Source organism: Chiloscyllium punctatum, chromosome 2 (assembly GCF_047496795.1).
Source record: "Chiloscyllium punctatum isolate Juve2018m chromosome 2, sChiPun1.3, whole genome shotgun sequence".
Taxonomy (NCBI): Eukaryota; Metazoa; Chordata; class Chondrichthyes; order Orectolobiformes; family Hemiscylliidae; genus Chiloscyllium; species Chiloscyllium punctatum.
In genome coordinates, this window is record NC_092740.1 from 102,306,266 (window position 1) to 102,323,913 (window position 17,648).

A 17,648-nucleotide genomic window follows, 5' to 3' on the forward strand; every position below is an offset into this window, starting at 1 on the left:
TTGGGGTCTATGTACATAGATCTTTGAAGGTTGCCACTCAGGTGGATAGAGTTTGTAAGAAGGCCTATGGAGTATTATCGTTCATTAGCAGAGGGATTGAATTCAAGAGTCGTGAGGTGATGTTGCAGCTGTACAGGACTTTGGTTAGGCCACATTTGGAGTACTGTGTGCAGTTCTGGTCGCCTCACTTTAGGAAAGATGTGGAAGCTTTGGAGAGGGTGCAGAGAAGATTTACCAGGATGTTGCCTGGAATGGAGAGTAGGTCGTACGAGGATAGGTTGAGAGTTCTCGGCCTTTTCTCGTTGGAACGGCGAAGGATGAGGGGTGACTTGATAGAGGTTTATAAGATGATCAGAGGAATAGATAGAGTAGACAGTCAGAAACTTTTTCCCCGGGTACAATTGAGTGTTACAAGGGGACATAAATTTAAGGTGAAGGGTGGAAGGTATAGGGGAGATGTCAGGGGTGGGTTCTTTACCCAGAGAGTGGTGGGGGCATGGAATGCGCTGCCCGAGGGAGTGGTAGAGTTAGATTCATTGGCGACCTTTAAGCGGCATTTGGATAGGTACATGGATGGGTGCTTAATCTAGGATAGAAGTTCGGCACAACATCGTGGGCCGAAGGGCCTGTTCTGTGCTGTATTGTTCTATGTTCTATGTTCTATGTTCTATGAGAGGCTGAACAGGCTGGGACTGCTTTCCCTGGAGCAGCAGATGCTGAGGGGTGACCTTGTAGAGATTTACAAAATTATGAGGGGCATGGATAGAATAAATAGACAAAGTCTTTTCCCTGGGGTGTGGGAGTCCAGAACTAGAGGGCATAGGTTTAGGGTGAGAGGGGAAAGAAAAGAGATCTAAGGGGCAACTTTTTCATGTATGTGTTTGGAATGAGCTGCCAGAGGTAGTGGTGAAGTCTAGTACAATTGTAACATTTAAAAGACATTTAGATGGGTATACGAATAGGAAGGGTTTGGAGGGATATGGGCCAAGTGCTGGCAGGTGGGACTGGATTGGGTTGGGATATCTGGTCGGCATGGACTGGTTGAACTGAAGAGTCTATTTCCGTGCTGTACATCTCTATGACTCTGTGTCAAAACCCTGCCACATTTTGATGAGAAAGATGTAGAAGCCTTCTTTATTTCATTTGAAAAATTGGCTAGGCAGATGGAGTCATCTGAGGATTTATGGGTAATGCTAGTTCAGACTAAACTGGATGTGCGGCAAATACCTCACTTGCTCTGCCTGTCAGATGAGAGATCAAGACATTATGACGAGGTTAAACAGGCTATTTTAAGTGCTTATGAATTGGTACCAGGAGCATATAGACAGCGGATCAGAAACATAAAGAAGGAACCAGGTTCGAAAGAATTAAACAGTCATTTTGATAGATGGGTGCGTGCTTTGAAAATAGATGGGACCTTTGATGCTCTAAGCGAGATTATTCTGCTGGAGGAGTTTAAAAGCTCACTTCCATAGATAGTATGAATTCACATGGAGGAACAGAAATTTCAGGAAGTGAGAAGGGCAGCAGAATTAGCAGATGAGTACATGTTGGTGCATAAGACAAGCTTCTGTCCAGAATTTTGTCTTGTGAGGGATAGAGGCTGGGAGAAGGGAATATCCAACATAATGAAACAAAGAATAGAGACCACTGGTAAGAATTTACCACAGATTAAAAAAGGAAGCCCAAGAGGGTGGAAAGGAGGTGAAAGGTCTCAGGGGTTTCCATGGTGGTAAAGTTGGACATGTAAAGTCACAGTGCTGGTCGTTAAAGAACGGCAGTGAGGGAAAAGATGTGGTAAAAGAGGCCAAGCCAGTGGCATTAGTGAAGGTTGTAAAGGAGACCCCAAGAAGAGCTGAGGACAGTTGGCAACGGCTGGGTATGGAGCTAGTACCTGATCTCTACAAAGAATTTACCTCTGTGGGTAAAGTTTACTCCAAAAGAACAGGGGGGAAATGACAAGAAATTACAATTTTGAGAGATATAGGATCTAACCAGTTGCTAATAGAAAGGGACAAGTGAATATGCCCTCTTTCTGACCTGTTACCGAAGAGTGTGGTAATACGTGGGATAGATGGACAGAAATTTAGTATTTCCCAATGTAAGATCAGGTTGCAGTGCCAACTCAAGATTGGGCAATTACAGTGGAGTGATTGATGGAGTATATGTCCCAGGAATTCAGTTTGTCCTTGAGAATGATTTGGCAGGATCCAAGGTGGGAGTGACACTCCTTGTTGTGGAAATACCCAGAAATGTCCAAGAAACTGAGGAGCTAAAACAGAAATATCCTGGTATTTTCCCAGACTGTGTGGTAGCTAGTTCCCACTAACATAAGTCACAGCATGAAGCAAAATGTAAAGAGAAAAATGACGGAGTTGAGGTTCAGTTTGTGATACCTTGTTTGATGTAATGGTGCAGGAAAAAGCTGAACAGGCAGAGGGTCAGACAGAAGTGTTTAGTCCTGAAGGGCTAATGGACTTGCAACAGCAAGACAAAATGATAAAAGATTTAATGTGGATGCATACTCAGAAAAGGAGGCTGAGAATATTCTGGTGGGTTATTATCTGAAAGATAGGATTCCAACTGAGAAACGGACACCATGGCAGATTAGCGCAGAGGAGAAATGGGACCAAGTGTACCCGATTGTGTTGCCGGTAGCATACAGACAGGTGTTGTTATAGGTAGCACATGAACTACCTGTAGGGGATCACCTCAGGGTACCAAAGATTCAGGCTAAGGTACAAAAACATTGTTATTGGCCTTATTGCAAAAGGATGTGGTTAACGTTTGCTGTACATGTCATACATACCAAATGGTAGATAAGCCACAGGCAGTAAAAAAACCTTTGTTGCCAATTCCAGCATTTGAAGAATGTGGGTTATAATTATGCAGGTCCCCTCCCAAGAACTAAACCCGGGAACTAGTACATGTTAACCATAATGGATGTGTCTACCAGGTATCCGGAGGCAATTCCATTATGGAGTATCAAGGCAAAAAGGGTAGTAGAGGAGTTAGTAGCTTCCTTCACACAGTATGGGCTACCCAGAGAGATTTAGTCACACCAAGGGTCACACTTTAATGCTAGGCTCGGTATACAGCACTTTAAATCCAGTGATTATCATCCTGAATCCAGGGAGCTTTAGAAAGGTGGCATCAGACATTGAAGACCATGTTGACAGCATACTGTCAGGATTATCCGAATGATTGGGATAAAGGTATCCTATTCATATTGTTTGCCATTAGAGATGCCCCAAATGAACCTACTCAGTTTACTCCCTTGGAGTTAATATTCGGACACGATGTGAGAGTTCCTTTGAAATTAATTAAAGAAAAATTGATAAGACCAAAGTCGAAGATCTCACATTTAGGTTATGTATCGGAGGTGAGGGAGAGATTAAATAGAGTAGGTAAGTTAGCTCAACAGCACCTAAAGAGGGCACAGTCTAGAATGAAGCAGGTGGCAGATAGAATCTCTGAGACTCAGACGTTTTCCCAAGGGGATTACTAGTGATAGGAAATCCCTTCAAAACCAGTGTTTAATGGTCCCTATCAAATTGAAAAAAAGTTGAGTCAGGTGAACTATCTAGTAAAGATACCAAACAGGAAAAAAAAGTTATCGGGTTTGTCATGTGAACATGCTGAATCCATATTATACTAGAGAGAAAGTTACTGCCCCGCGGAGTAAGGAATCAAATCCAGACATGTGAATTTTGAGGTGCCTCAAAATAGATTAAAAAATGAAGTCGTCCTTGAGGAGTGGGATAGGTTAGTAAGCTAGCTCAGGAGCATAAAACACAGTTAAAAGATTTGTTACTGCAGTATAAGGACATATGCAAGAATCAGATGGGGAGGACTAATACTATTACACATAAAATAGACGTAGGGACTACTGTTCCAATAAAATAACTCTCCGTATTGACTTGATCCTTTCAAAGCCAGATAGGTCCAAATGGAGGTGGAGGCCATGTTCCCCAGGATATCATCGAACCAAGCCAGAGCAAGTGGAGTTCACCAATTGTCTTAAATTCCTAAACTGGACAGGATTCAATGATTCTGCGTGAATGATCAAAAGATCAATGCCATTACAAAATCGAATGCATATCCAATTTCTAGACTGGAGGACTTTATCAAGAAAGCTGGACGAGCTAGTTACATCAATAAGTTGGAATTAATGCATGGTTATTGCTGGGTATCTTTATCAGAGACGGCAAAAGAGATTTCTCCATGTGTAACCCCAAATGAGCTATATCAGTTTAAAGTGTTGCCCTTTGGAGTAAGAACGCACCTGCCACATTCCAAAGACTCATGAACAGAGTTGTGCCTGGGTTAACAAACTGTGCAATCTATTTGGATGATGTAGTGATCTTTCGTGAGTCCTGGAAAAAGTATAATTGGCAGAGCTCTTTGATTGACTACGAGAAGCAAAACTGATGATAAACCTAAATAAAATGGAATTCGTTAAATCAAAGGTGACATTCTTGGGACATAACATCAGTCATGGAAGGTCGACCGCATGGAACACAAAGATGAAGGCCATCGAGGAATTCTACAATCAACCTCAAAGACAGTGGTGCTTCGATTCTTAGAATCTGCTGAACCCTATCGGATGTTTGTTCCAAACTTCAGCAGTGTAGTGGCACTGTTAACCGACTTGCTGAAAAACAACATTTTGGTAGACAGGAGGCATTCCACCATTTGAAATCAATCTTAGCCACCAAACCAGTTTTAGCTTTTCAAAACCTTTTAAAGTTGTCATCGACGCTAGTGACATAGGTTATGGAGCCGTACTTCTACAGGAAGATGAGGATGGGATTGAACTGTCAGTTGGTTACTGTTCGAAGATGATCAGCATCCACCAGAGGAAATACTCTACGATCGGTACTGGCCTTATAACATTTTAATATTTATGTCACGAAAAATGCGGAGACGGTTGTGTACACGGATCACATTCCACTTACATTCTTAGAATGCTTTCAAGACAAGAATACAAGACTATTTCATTGGAGTCTTATGTTACAGAGTTTTAATTTAAAAATCAGACATGTTGCGGGTGTAAGAATGGATACACACACACACACACACACACACACACACACACACACACACACACACACACAGTTGTATGAGAAGACGTTAAGGTGAACTTCGATTAAAATTATCAGTATGTTATGGAAAAGTGTTTAAACAACAGAAAAAAAAGAAACCATCTTGTCATTATGATGGTTTATTTTTTTTCTTAAAAAGGTAAGCGTTATGAAGATGTGGGTGTACTGTACCTTTAAGAGAATTAAAAGCTAGCAGAACTACCTGACAGCACCAAGTGTTCTGAATAAGATACAATGTAACATGTGGTCCCACAGCTAGGGTAGCTGGTTGCCTGGAGACAAAAACAAATTTGAATTAGGCCAATCAGTTTAAATTATACCCCAAAGAAAAATACCAAATTTCAATCAAGTTTGAATTTAGTATTGACAATATTAAAATCCAAAAAGACATAATCCAATGCTTTGGGGATATAAGACAGGGAAAAACTGAACAGTTGGGAGAGAACTACCAAAAGACCAACGGGTGTAGGTCTAGTCAGAACTCTGAGAGGTATCTGTCTAGAGAAGGAATATGCACAGAGAAAAACATCAACACAGACCTGGAGAGCAGATCTACAGAGGAAGATTTAACAAGGAGATTCAACCGCTGGCTGGTTTTTAAAACTTGAATTTTAGTAAATCTTAATCGGAAGTTTTATCAGACTAGTATTATCGAAGGGAAAATAAACAATAGGTTAGAGGAAGGAGGTGTAAATAGTTGTTAATTATTCTGTTATACTCTAAGAAATAAAGTTGTTAATTTTTACTTTAATAGTTCTTGGCCTCTCAAATTTTCACGAAATACTGCACGGGATAAATCATTTCTGTGTTGCTGGTTTAAATTAAGCAGGAAAGTTTATCTCATGCAATAACAAAATGTAGCAATGATTTGTGAGATGTTATATAATTTACAATTTGTGACAGTAGCTTTATTTGAACGTATTGCAAAAGTCTTGTTTTTGAGGTGTTACAGGTCTAATTCTCAGCTTTATCCAGAAATGCCACAAACACAACTAAAATCAGAGTTCAGAAATCATAAAAATAACTGTCAGATCATTTTCTATCAAACTTAAATGTCCTTTCATTAAATGTTGGTCCATTTTTTTTTCAGACAATACTGGCAATAGATTTTGATTTAATATATTTTCGTCAATTACACTGATGAGTCTTTTCCTTTTTTTGCACAACACTGCCTGATGGGATCGGATGAAGTCAGTGTCATGGGAATCAAATACCCAATTGAAATAATCAAGAGTTTGGAATAAGTACTGGCCTGAAGCTACAGGGCTGATTTTAATCTCTGATGCTATATAGGTAAAGTGGATCAATGCATTGAACATAGAGAAGTACGTATCGCGCTACTTTTTTACCCTGTTCCGTACTTATAAGTTTCCACCATTTTGGTTGGGTCCTTCAAATGCAACACAAATTCCCAGCTCGGCGAACAGAACCACAACAAGAACACAACCACAGCACCCGAGCTACAAATTTTCTCACAAACTTTGAACTCCTTCAAATGAGTTAGGAGGTACATTGGGGTGAAATACGTAACAGAATTCCATGGCTCACCAAAGCTGAGTCCTGTAATTAAGTTGGGTGGCACGGTGGCTCAGTGGTTAGCACTGCTACCTCACAGCGCCAGGGACCTGGGTTCAACTGTGTGTGTGGAGTTTGCACATTCTCACTGTGTCTGCATGGGTTTCCACCAGGTGCTCCAGGGTTTCCTCCCACAGTCCAAAGATGTGCAGGTTAGGTGAACTGACCATGCTAAATTGCCCAGTGTTACGTGCATTAGTCAGAGATAAATGTAGGGGAATGGGTCGGAGTGGCTTGCTCTTCAGAGGGTCAGTGTGGACTTGTTGGGCTGAAGTGCCTGTTTCCACACTGTGGGGAAACTAATCTAAACTGCAACTTGATCCAATTTTGACCCATCAATAAATGGAGTTTGATACTTAGGGAAACCAACTTTGAAGTCAGGACCTCGGGGATAAAACCTATTTCAAACCTGGGTAAAGTAAATCTTTTATTCCTACTTAATTCGTAGATAATTTACTTCTGACAGTATGTGTATGCAAGTATCTTTATCCATAATGGGATCCAAATTGTCTAACCTCTCATATTGTTGGATATTCCTAGATTATTCTTAGTCATGTTGTGAAAGAATCTCTATAGTCTGTTGAAGTGAGGTGAGAAAGATTAATTTTATTTACAAACACAATTAACAGTAACATCATCGAGCAGGGACTTCGAACTTATCATGAGTTGCAAGAAAGCAAGGTGATGTCATGTGACACTGCACCACCTCCAGTGAAGATGTATACCAGATCTCTTTCAATTTTTGCACAGTAACCCTTTCTACATCACAGACAACAAGTGGATACATTTCTAGATCATTGTTGTACTTACGCTGGATTAGTGAAAGAATCAGTCTGGCTCCCTATTTTAATTTGTCAGCATTTTGAAACTGCGCAGCACATCTGCAGTTACATCAGCACAACATATCCCAATTTAACGAAAATGGTTTGAATTGCTTTAAACAACAGCACAGGAAACTATACATATTTAAAGTGACAACAACAGGAAGTATGCCAGTTTTCATGACCACAATTCTTCCTTTTTAGAGTCATGCAGCACAAATCCAAATGCAAAACAAGTCATTTTTAGAGAAAGAAAAGGCTTAAATCAATTCATATACAGGTAGAAATGGAGAGAATTTTATAATTTGTTTTCACTATGGGCCATGCTAAAATTGCACGTAGTGTTAGGTAAGGGGTAGATGTAGGGGTATGGGTGGGTTGCGCTTCGGCGGGGTGGTGTGGACTTGTTGGGCCGAAGGGCCTGTTTCCACACTGTAAGTAATCTAAAAGTAATCTAATCTAATCAAACAAACAGAGATCTCAAGTAGGAATGCAGTATAAAGCTGGACTCCCATAAGGTTATTTAAAATAACTCTGGGCTTGACAGGAAAAGGAACATCACCTTTTGAACATCACATTAGAACTATTGTTTGAGACATATAAGGACAAGTCCAAGCTCAGGATAGATAGATCTGCAACAGTATCCTTGGGTCTCCTTTATAGATATTTTTAATCAACCTGAAGCAGGTAGAACTTGAACCCAGAGCTCCTAGTTCAGAGGTAGGAACACTATCATGAGTTCTAGCTGGGTGAACCATTGTCTGTTACCAGAGCTTTTCAACTATGAGGGGATGAATGAGTGATTCTCTGAGCCTTATAAGCATTGTCACATCCCTTCCTGTCCAAGTCCAAAGGTTTCGCAATGTCCTACAATGGTGGGGCCTCTTGTGTTGTTTTATCCCTGGCCCCATTCCTGTGCTTGCTGAGTTTGGTCCAGTATGGAAGGGGTTATAAAAAGCTTATTCTGTGAAGACCAGAGAACCACTATAGGGGCTTGTCCTGTGTGGACATCTCTGACTGATCTTCAAATGTCTCTTTCTCTACCTCTGAGCCCCAATCCTTTAGATTGGCTCTCAGACTTTTAATAGGTGGAACTTCCCATCTGTGCGATGCCAATAATGGCAAGCCTATTAAAACAGTCACTTCTGTGGAGGGTTCCTATCAACAATGATGGTTCATATGCTTTTTGTGCGTCTTCTTCCTCGTTTTTGATGAGGAAATCTCCTGAGAACCGGCACGGTGGCACAGTGGTTAGCACTGCTGCCTCAAAGCGCCAGAGACCCGGGTTCAATTCCTGCCTCAGGCGACTGACTGTGTGGAGTTTGTATATTCTCCCCGTGTCCACGTGGGTTTCCTCCGGGTGCTCCAGTTTCCTCCCACTGTCCAAAAAATGTGCAGGTTAGGTGAACTGGCCATGCTAAAATTGACCGTAGTGTTAGGTGAATGGGTCTGGGTGGGTTGGTGTGGACTTGTTGGGCCGAAGGGCCTGTTTCCACACTGTAACTAATCTAATCTAATCATTACCAAAGTTCCTTATGTGGACCGGATCTCCCTGCTTGAAATCTCTGGTCTTTGCCCATTGTGGGCCCTATTATTGTTCTTCTTGCTGAATTCAGCCTTAGGAAAATCAAGATTAGTCTAGTCCAGATATGTCAACCCTTCCTCCCATTGCCATATGTGGTGGAGAGGAAACATACAAGCTTTGTTTCCAAAGATCTGCTGTTTGCTTTGTCATCCTAGTTTTGATTACCAAGATGGCAGACTCAGCCAGACTGCTTGAGAACAGGTGGTAGGGTATGGTGTGGATGTGCTGTACTCTCTTCGTCTTCATAAAAGTCTGAAACTGCTGGTAAATGGGAATTCATAGTCTGTTTCAGAACTATAAATCTACCATGCGTACTTAAAGACTGGCAGAGCTTTTCTATGGCATTGTAAGAGATAGTAGAAGCCATTTGATGCACATCAATCCATTCTGAATAGGCATTGATAGGCTCAAGAACATAGATTCTACAAATAGCCCTGCAAAATCTGCATATACTCACACACTGCATCTCTCTGACCATTCTAATGTGTGGAATGAGGTTGTTGGTAGGACCTCTTGGTTTTCCTGACAAGTTTTGTACCACTTGAAGAAGTTTCGATATCTGTGTCTATGCCAGGCCACCAAAAATGTCTCACTTCATGTATTTCATTTCAGAAATCCCTGGGTGACTATTGTGCAATTCTAGAAGGATTGGTTGCTGCCTTGGATGTGAGACCGCCAGCTGGGCTCCCACAAGGAAATGCCATCTTCTATGCTCAACCCTTGATATGATTTGGAGATGCCGGTGTTGGACTGGGGTGTACAAAGTTAAAAATCACACAACACCAGGTTATAGTCCAACAGGTTTAATTGGAAGCACACTAGCTTTCAGAGCGACGCTCCTTCATCAGGTGACTATCATCTGATGAAGGAGCGTCGCGCCGAAAGCGAGTGTGCTTCCAATTAAACCTGTTGGACTATAACCTGGTGTTGTGTGATTTTTAACTATGTTTAGAGTCAATTGGAAATTTATGCGCAATGCTAACTATCAAAGCAAGGGAGGGTTGGGGGGGGGGGGGGGGGGGTGGAGGCATTAAATCAAAATGGAGTTGGTGGGGAATAATGCACTCTCTAAAGGCATTCAGAGCATTAATGGGGTGGCTATGTGCTCCCTCTCCAATGATACCTGGGCCTGTCTTTTTGTAAAAAAATCCAGAAGTGCTCTTACACATAGTTTTCACAACAGCAAATCACTGACTTTTTTCTCTCATTTTTAACTATTAACTGTCACAACTCAATTACCAGTGTGGCCAATTAGAAATGTACATGCACAAGCCCGTTATGGGCAATGCAAACCATCAAAGTGAGGGGTGGGTCAGAGAAAGTGGAAAGGGATTAAATCAAAATGGGCTTGTAGGGGAAATAAAGTAATGTATGCTGCATGGTGCCCACCTTTCTCTAAATACATTGGGGTGGCACGGTGGCTCAGTGGTTAGCACAATTGCCTCACAGCGCCAAGGACCCGGGTTCAATTCCTGCCTCGGGTGACTTGTCTGCGTGGAGTTTGCACATTCTCCCAGTGTCTGCGTGGGTTTCCACCGGGTGCTCCGGTTTCCTCCCACAGTCCAAAGATGTGCAGGTTAGGTAAATTGGCCATGCTAAATTGCCCGTAGTGTGAGGTGCATTAGTCAGGGGTAAAATGTAGGGGAATGGGTCTGGGTGGGTAGCTGTTCGGAGAGTACTTGTTAGGCTGAATGGCCTGTTTCCACACTGTAGGGTATATAATCTAATCTAAAAGCTTTGGTGGACACCACATGCTTCCTCTCCAATGATACCTGGGCCCAGGCCTGCTTTAACCAAATATACATTATTACAAACCTCTGGAGCAGGCAGAACTGGACCTCCACAATCCAGAGACAGGGACACTACCATTGTGCCACAAGGGCACCCCATCCCCGAATGCTTGTATTCTGTTGTATTTATTTTTCTGATCAAAACTGTTCAGAGATGAATGTGGGCCTACCAGTCCAGGAGTAGGGACATTACCATTGAACCAAAAAAGAGCCCCACTTGGCCAGCTTTATAATTTCATTAACCCGTTTTTCTAATCTACCTGTTCATATGTTATTATAGGACATGTCCCCGGCACAGTTGGGACCTAACGTACCACAGCATACCACAACAGCCTTCCTGAAGAACTAGCTTTATCTTTTTTCTAATTTACCTTGTCTTTCTCTCTTCAGAGATGTTATTACACAATTCTGAAGCAGGTGGGACCTGAATCCAGATCTCCAAGTTCAGGGATGGGGACATTACCACAGCACGGTGGTTCAGTGGCTAGCACTGCTGTATCACAGCGCCAGGAACCCGCATGCAATTCCAGTCTTGGGCGACTGCCTGTGTGGGTTTCTGCCAGGTGCACTGGTTTCCTCCCACGGTCCAAAGATGTGCAAGTTTGGGTGATTTGGCATGGCCAATTCACCTTAGTGTTCAGAGATGTGTAGGTAAAGTGAATAAAGTTAAAAATCAGTCGACACCATGTTATAATCCAAGAGGTTTATTGGGAAGAGTGAGCTGTGTGAGAGGGTGAAGGGACGAGGAGAAAGAGAGAGGGAGAAAGAAGATAGAAAATTATGAATGGCATCTTGATTGGTACAGACATGATGGGATTAAAGGCCTATTCCTGTGCTGTACTGTTCTGTATTTTATTTTAACTGTTGGCTGATGCCTGTGTATTCTCAGTGGTAATAGTCTTAAGATGGAAATTCAATGGTTTTCAAAATCTTTTGTTTTCATGAATCTTTTCTCATCCTGGTGGTGGTCTCTGCATGGACATTAAATCTGTGTGCTGCTCAACATGTGGTATTACCCTGGTTGTCACATCCTGCTATCTGTTACCTATGTCTGAATATGGTTTGTTCTTCAGCAGTCAAGGGCATTTGGCCTCAGCTTTTTGGGTGAATATCCTCCAAGACGGACTTTGGGATACGCCGATAACTTAGTTCAGAACCCATGAGGATGGCCTCAACTGGGATTTTGGGTTCACGTCACACTACAGGTGACTCCATCACACCATGAACTCACTCTCTCTCACCCACACATCTAAATCTATGGGATGAATTTACATGTTTGTATTTGCAGATTGCGATCATTTTCCTATAATGCACATTTTGTCAACACAATTTGGCTGTAGGAGAAAGTGAGGACGGCAGATGCTGGTGTTGGAAAAGCATAGCTGGTCAGGCAGCATCTGAGGAGCAGGAGAGTTGACGTTTTGAGCAATGTCGACTCTCCTGCTCATCGGATGCTGCCTGACTAATTGTGCTTTTCCAGTACCTCTCAATTTGGCGGTAACACCTTTTGTGAATTGGGAACGATTTTTAAAAATGAGAATTTTTCAAGTGTGTGTCAGTTACAATGTGATTATATCGCCAACACAAAGTGTACTGTGCAATTTTTGTATTGTGTGAGGTTGCACAAGGAAAGCAACTACTCTGTAGTCGCAGAACTATCTGTACATTCTATTTTGTTAAAAAAAGGCACACAATACATAGGCAGTCAATGTGACATTTTATAAATTCCTAATTTGGAAATAAAACCAGTCTGACTCCAGGATATGACACGGACAGACTCTAACCAAGCATCTTTAATGTGTTGTCTGAGCTGAGATATCACTTTTTAAAAATATACTGATAAGACTAAGTTATCTCGGAGGGGACAAGAAGGAAATACTGGGATTTACATCTTAAATCAATCAAAACATACACTCCCATTCTAAAAGATTAAATTCTAACTTGACAGCCAGCTAGGTTTGTCTAATACATCGCATCAATTGTATGACACTTTGAACTTTTACTTATGAATTCTGTGTCCTATGTATTCTGCCCCACTGACCACCTGAAGAAGGGGTAGCACAGCAAAAGCTTGTATTTTCAAATAAATATTTTCAACTATAACCTGGTGTTGTGTGATTTTTAAGCAAACGGTTCGATTAAGGGTTGTTTGATATGGTTCACTGCTTCCAGTCCTCCTTTCACTTTTCTTTATCCAGGACTTGTCTAATCTATCTTTTCTGATATTTTTTAACCACTTTGCAAGTTATCATCTTGCACACTTTGAGACCATGACAGAACAGAGTACTCTAACAACATAGAATCTGTGGGCAAGTATTCTTAAGGGGCAGAAAACAAGGAAAAACAAGAAACGTACTGGTAAGAAAACAATTCAAGGGTGAAAATGTGACTATCAGTACTATGGTGTATTTATCAGATACTTCCAATTACATTAAATTGTAACCAGAGAATTCATCCAATCTCAGGTCTGAGACAATAGTTACTAGAATCCCTATCTTTGATTACTACCTTGCAGTTAGAGTCACATAGATGTACAGCACGGAAACAGACCCTTCGGTCCAACTCGTCAATGCTACCAGATATCCTAAATTGATCCGCTCCCATTTACCAGCATTGTGCCCATATCCCTCAAAACACTTCCTATTATATACACATCCAGATGCCTTTTAAATATTGTAATTGTACCAGTCTTCTCTGGCAGCTTATTCCATACACACACCATCCTCTGCATGAAAATGTTGACCCCCTCCCCTCTTGGGAAAAGACCTTTTCTATTTACGAATCCATGTTTTTTATGATTTTATAAACTTCTATAAAGGTCACCTCTCAGCCTCCAATGCTCCAGAGAAAATTGCCCCAGTCTATTCAGCCTCTTCCTATAACTCAAATATTCCAAACCTGGCAACATGCTTGTAAATCTTTTCTCAACTCTTCCAAGACTCACAACATCCTTCCTCTTGCAGGAAGAACAGAATTGCACACAGTATTCCAACTAGCATCCTGGACAGCAGCAACATGACCTCCCAACTCCTGTACTCAATGCACTGTCCAATAAAGGCAAGCACGCTAAATGCCTTCTTCAGCATCCTATCTACCTACAACTCCACTTTCAAGGAACTCCCAGGACCTTACCATTAAGTGCATACGTACATCCTGATTTGCCTTTCCAAAATGCAAAACCTTACATTTATTTAAGGGCAGCATGGTGACTCAGTGGCTTGCATTGCTGCCTCACAGCACCAGGGTCCCTGATTCGATTCCAGCCTCAGGCGACTGTCTGTGTGGAGTTTGCACATTCTCCCTGTGTCTGCGTGGGTTTCCTCTCGGTGCTCCAGTTTCCTCCCACAGTCCGAAGATGTGCAGATTAGGTGAATTGGCCATGCCTGTAGTGCATTAGTCAGAGGGAAATGGGACTGGGTGGGTTACTCCTCAGAGGGTCGGTGTGGACTTATTGGGCCGAAGGGTCTGTTAGGGAATCTAATCTAAGCTCCATCTGGCAATCCTCAACCCATCTGATCAAGATCCCATTGTACTCTGAGGTAACCTTCTTCGCTGTCCACCAAACCTCCAATTTTTGCATCATCTGCTGTTCATATCCAAAATAATTTGTATAACTGATAGAAAGCTGTGGACCTAGTACTGATCCTGTGGCACATCTTTGGTCATCGGCCTCCAATCTGAAAATCTACCCTCCACCACCACCTTCTGTCTTCTACCTTTGACTAGTTATGTATCCAAATGGCTTGTTAACCCTGAATTCCACGTGATCTAACCTTGCTAACCAATCTACCATGAGGAATCTTATCAAATGCCTTAGTGAAGTCCACATGGGTCACATCCATCACTCTGCCCTAATCAATCCTCTTCATTACTTCCTCAAAAAATTCAATCAATCAATTTCATGGGACAAAATTTCTCATGCACAAAGCCATGTTGACTACCCCCAATAAGTCCTTGCCTTTCCAAATACATGGAAATCCTCCTGCAGGATTCCCTCGAACAACTTGCCCACCACTAATGTAAGGCTCAACAATCTACAGCCTGGCTTTTCCTTACTACCTTTCTTAAATAGTGGCATCATGTTGACTAACCTCCAGTCTTCTGGCATTTCAGCTGTGGCTATTGATGATACAAATATCTTAGCAAGGAGCCCAGCAATCATTTCCCTTGTTGCACTTATTTAGTTTGCTACTCTTTTGCCATTTACTAGTCCTTCAGTTGGTCCCTGCAGAATTAGGGAGCTGGTTTTGGCAATGTGAACATTGCAAGCTGCTTCACCGTGATGCTATCCTATGATCTGTCTATTATCAATGTGAAGAGTGCTCTATAAAAAGAAAGTCAGCAGATTGCACAAAAACTAGAGGCAGTCAAAACCATAACATTTCCAGTCTTTTCATGGAATCCAATGCACAATCTATACACTTCATCACAATTCACAAAAAGAAACAAACAGCTACAAAGAAAAACAAACCAAATTTTAAAAATTATTATCTGATTTGCATGACCAAAAATGTATGCATACTTAGAGTGTTCAACTCAACATCCCTCAATTGAGCTTCCTTCTAAATCACATTATTGGAACGCTTTGAATACTAGCTTACACATTACTCACCTTCCATGGTCTATCAATGGTTAGAAAGAAAAACAGCATAGGTTAGAATCTAAAGTATTTTATAATAATACACCAAAATGCACCAACTTTCATAGGACAAACTAAGAAATTATTTACAAAACACTATGCTTTGATATATGTCAAACATAAAAGTAGTACAAGTGACACAAATGTTTAAACAAGGGGTGATGTCGGTACAATCTTGGCATATTAAATTGCTATATTCCAGAATATCTGTACTTGTTTACCACTTTGTGACTTCCATGTAGCAAGACCCTGATTTACGAACTAGAATGGGCTATTTAAGGGGTTACTTGATCCAACGTTTTAACAGCATGTCAATGAAAACATTTAAAATAAGATTTCAAGAAACAAGTAGTTTATGTTTTGGGTTAAGTATCACAAATACTGAGGAGACAATATACATTATTTGATATTAATGACTTACACTCAGCTCACAGCACAGCACATAAATAATGCAGGAGAATATTTTCTATTTTAAACTGCCTTAAAGCCAGACTTTGCAGAATTTTTAAAAAATTTGCTACTTTTCATCTGGTGCTCTCTTCAGTGAACAACCTCCACTACAATACCAAGATAGCAGAACTGTAGATGTGCAGTCCACAAGACGTCACATCGGAGACTATGTGTGACAGGCCACTGACTAAATTTATTCATCCAGATTGGTTTTAATGATAAAATGAATGCCTAAATAAGAAATGCATTTACTAAGTCTCATGCAACCCTGAGAAAACAATTTTGGGGAGGATGTTTTAGTTAGGATGAGGCCAGATTTCATATTCCCATAACACAAATCTATGGATTGTGTTAACATCCAACGGAATCCAGGATATTATATCTTCCAGTCAGCAAGAGCCTTAACAACTGCTTCTTGATTTGAAACTTTACTTTCAGATAGTCTGCTATTAACATTCATGGACTTCAGTAAGTATAAGGACATGTAAATGAACAAATCAGGCGTACTCCAGATGCTGTAAATCTGAAATAAAGAGAAATGTTTGGAAAAACTCATGTCAGGCAGCATCTATCAAGTACTAGAGTTAACTGGCAAAATTTAATTTAGTTCAGATGATGGAGGACATACCCATGTACTGGGGAGTCCCTGTAAGAACTTAATGAGACAAACCACCATATTAAAAATGGCCCAATAGGCCATAATCTAGCCAGTAGCTTGGCTTCTTTGGGATTGGAGACTCCGGGACAAAAATCTCACTCTCAGCGCTGCCAGTCAGAGAACAGCAGCTGTCCCTTTGTTGGGTAGGAAATAGAAGAGAGAATGATTCAACCTTTCTACAACATCCTACAGATACTTAAACTTTAGTGAAAGGTCACCTCCATCTATGTTAAAACTTTTTCACAAGGTAGCACAGCTAGAATTGTTTTTTTTGAACTCTTTTTTAAACTGACTTTTAAGCACCATGGGTGCAAACACATGTTTTCCCTATCCTCCACTTTCAGTGGTTTTCTGGCCACTCTTTTCAAATGGTTTTAGCAGTTCTGCCTCCACTCTCTTAATTGCAGACATAGATTAACTCATTGACTTTTGGATGTTTCTATCTCTGTCTCAATATGTGTCATTGGACATGTAATTGCTTGGCAACAGCCCAATTTTCTCTACCATTTTTAACACATGAAGCTATTAACTTAGATCTACTGTAAACACATTAAAAATGCTTGTACAAACAAACCTGAAATTTGCCAATGGCAAAACTCTCAAACATGAAACAAAAACTATATCTTCCTCCATTTTTAACACATAGAATATAGAAATATAAAAATCAAACTTAAAACAATACATTCATCATCCATTTTAAATCTCAATAATGTTACAAAGCTTGAAAAGAAGAGGAAGTGGTTGGGGCTACAAAAATGGATACGGGTTGAAGTGATGTTAGACATCAGAAGATTTGCAGATACAGGACAGAAGAGATTCTATAAGTGAGAAACAATGGATTTGAGACTGGAAGCACAGAGTTCTGGAAGCACAGGGTTCTGGAACCACAAGTACTGTTTTTTTTATGGAAACAAGAAAAAGATAAACAAATTTGGGACACTGCACACAGCTGCACTTCTGAATTGTGGTACGTACTGCAGAGGAAGATCACTAAATGCCCAAACGTTAAAATAATTACTGAGAAC

The 17,648-nt window shown here is 41.0% G+C and overlaps 1 protein-coding gene across 2 annotated transcripts in view; it reads right to left on the minus strand.

Annotated features, from left to right (window-relative positions):
* Positions 1-17,648, minus strand: part of cdc42se2 (CDC42 small effector 2) — a 284,156-nt gene that overhangs the window by 65,701 nt on the left and 200,807 nt on the right. The gene's annotated exons all lie outside the window — the stretch shown is intronic.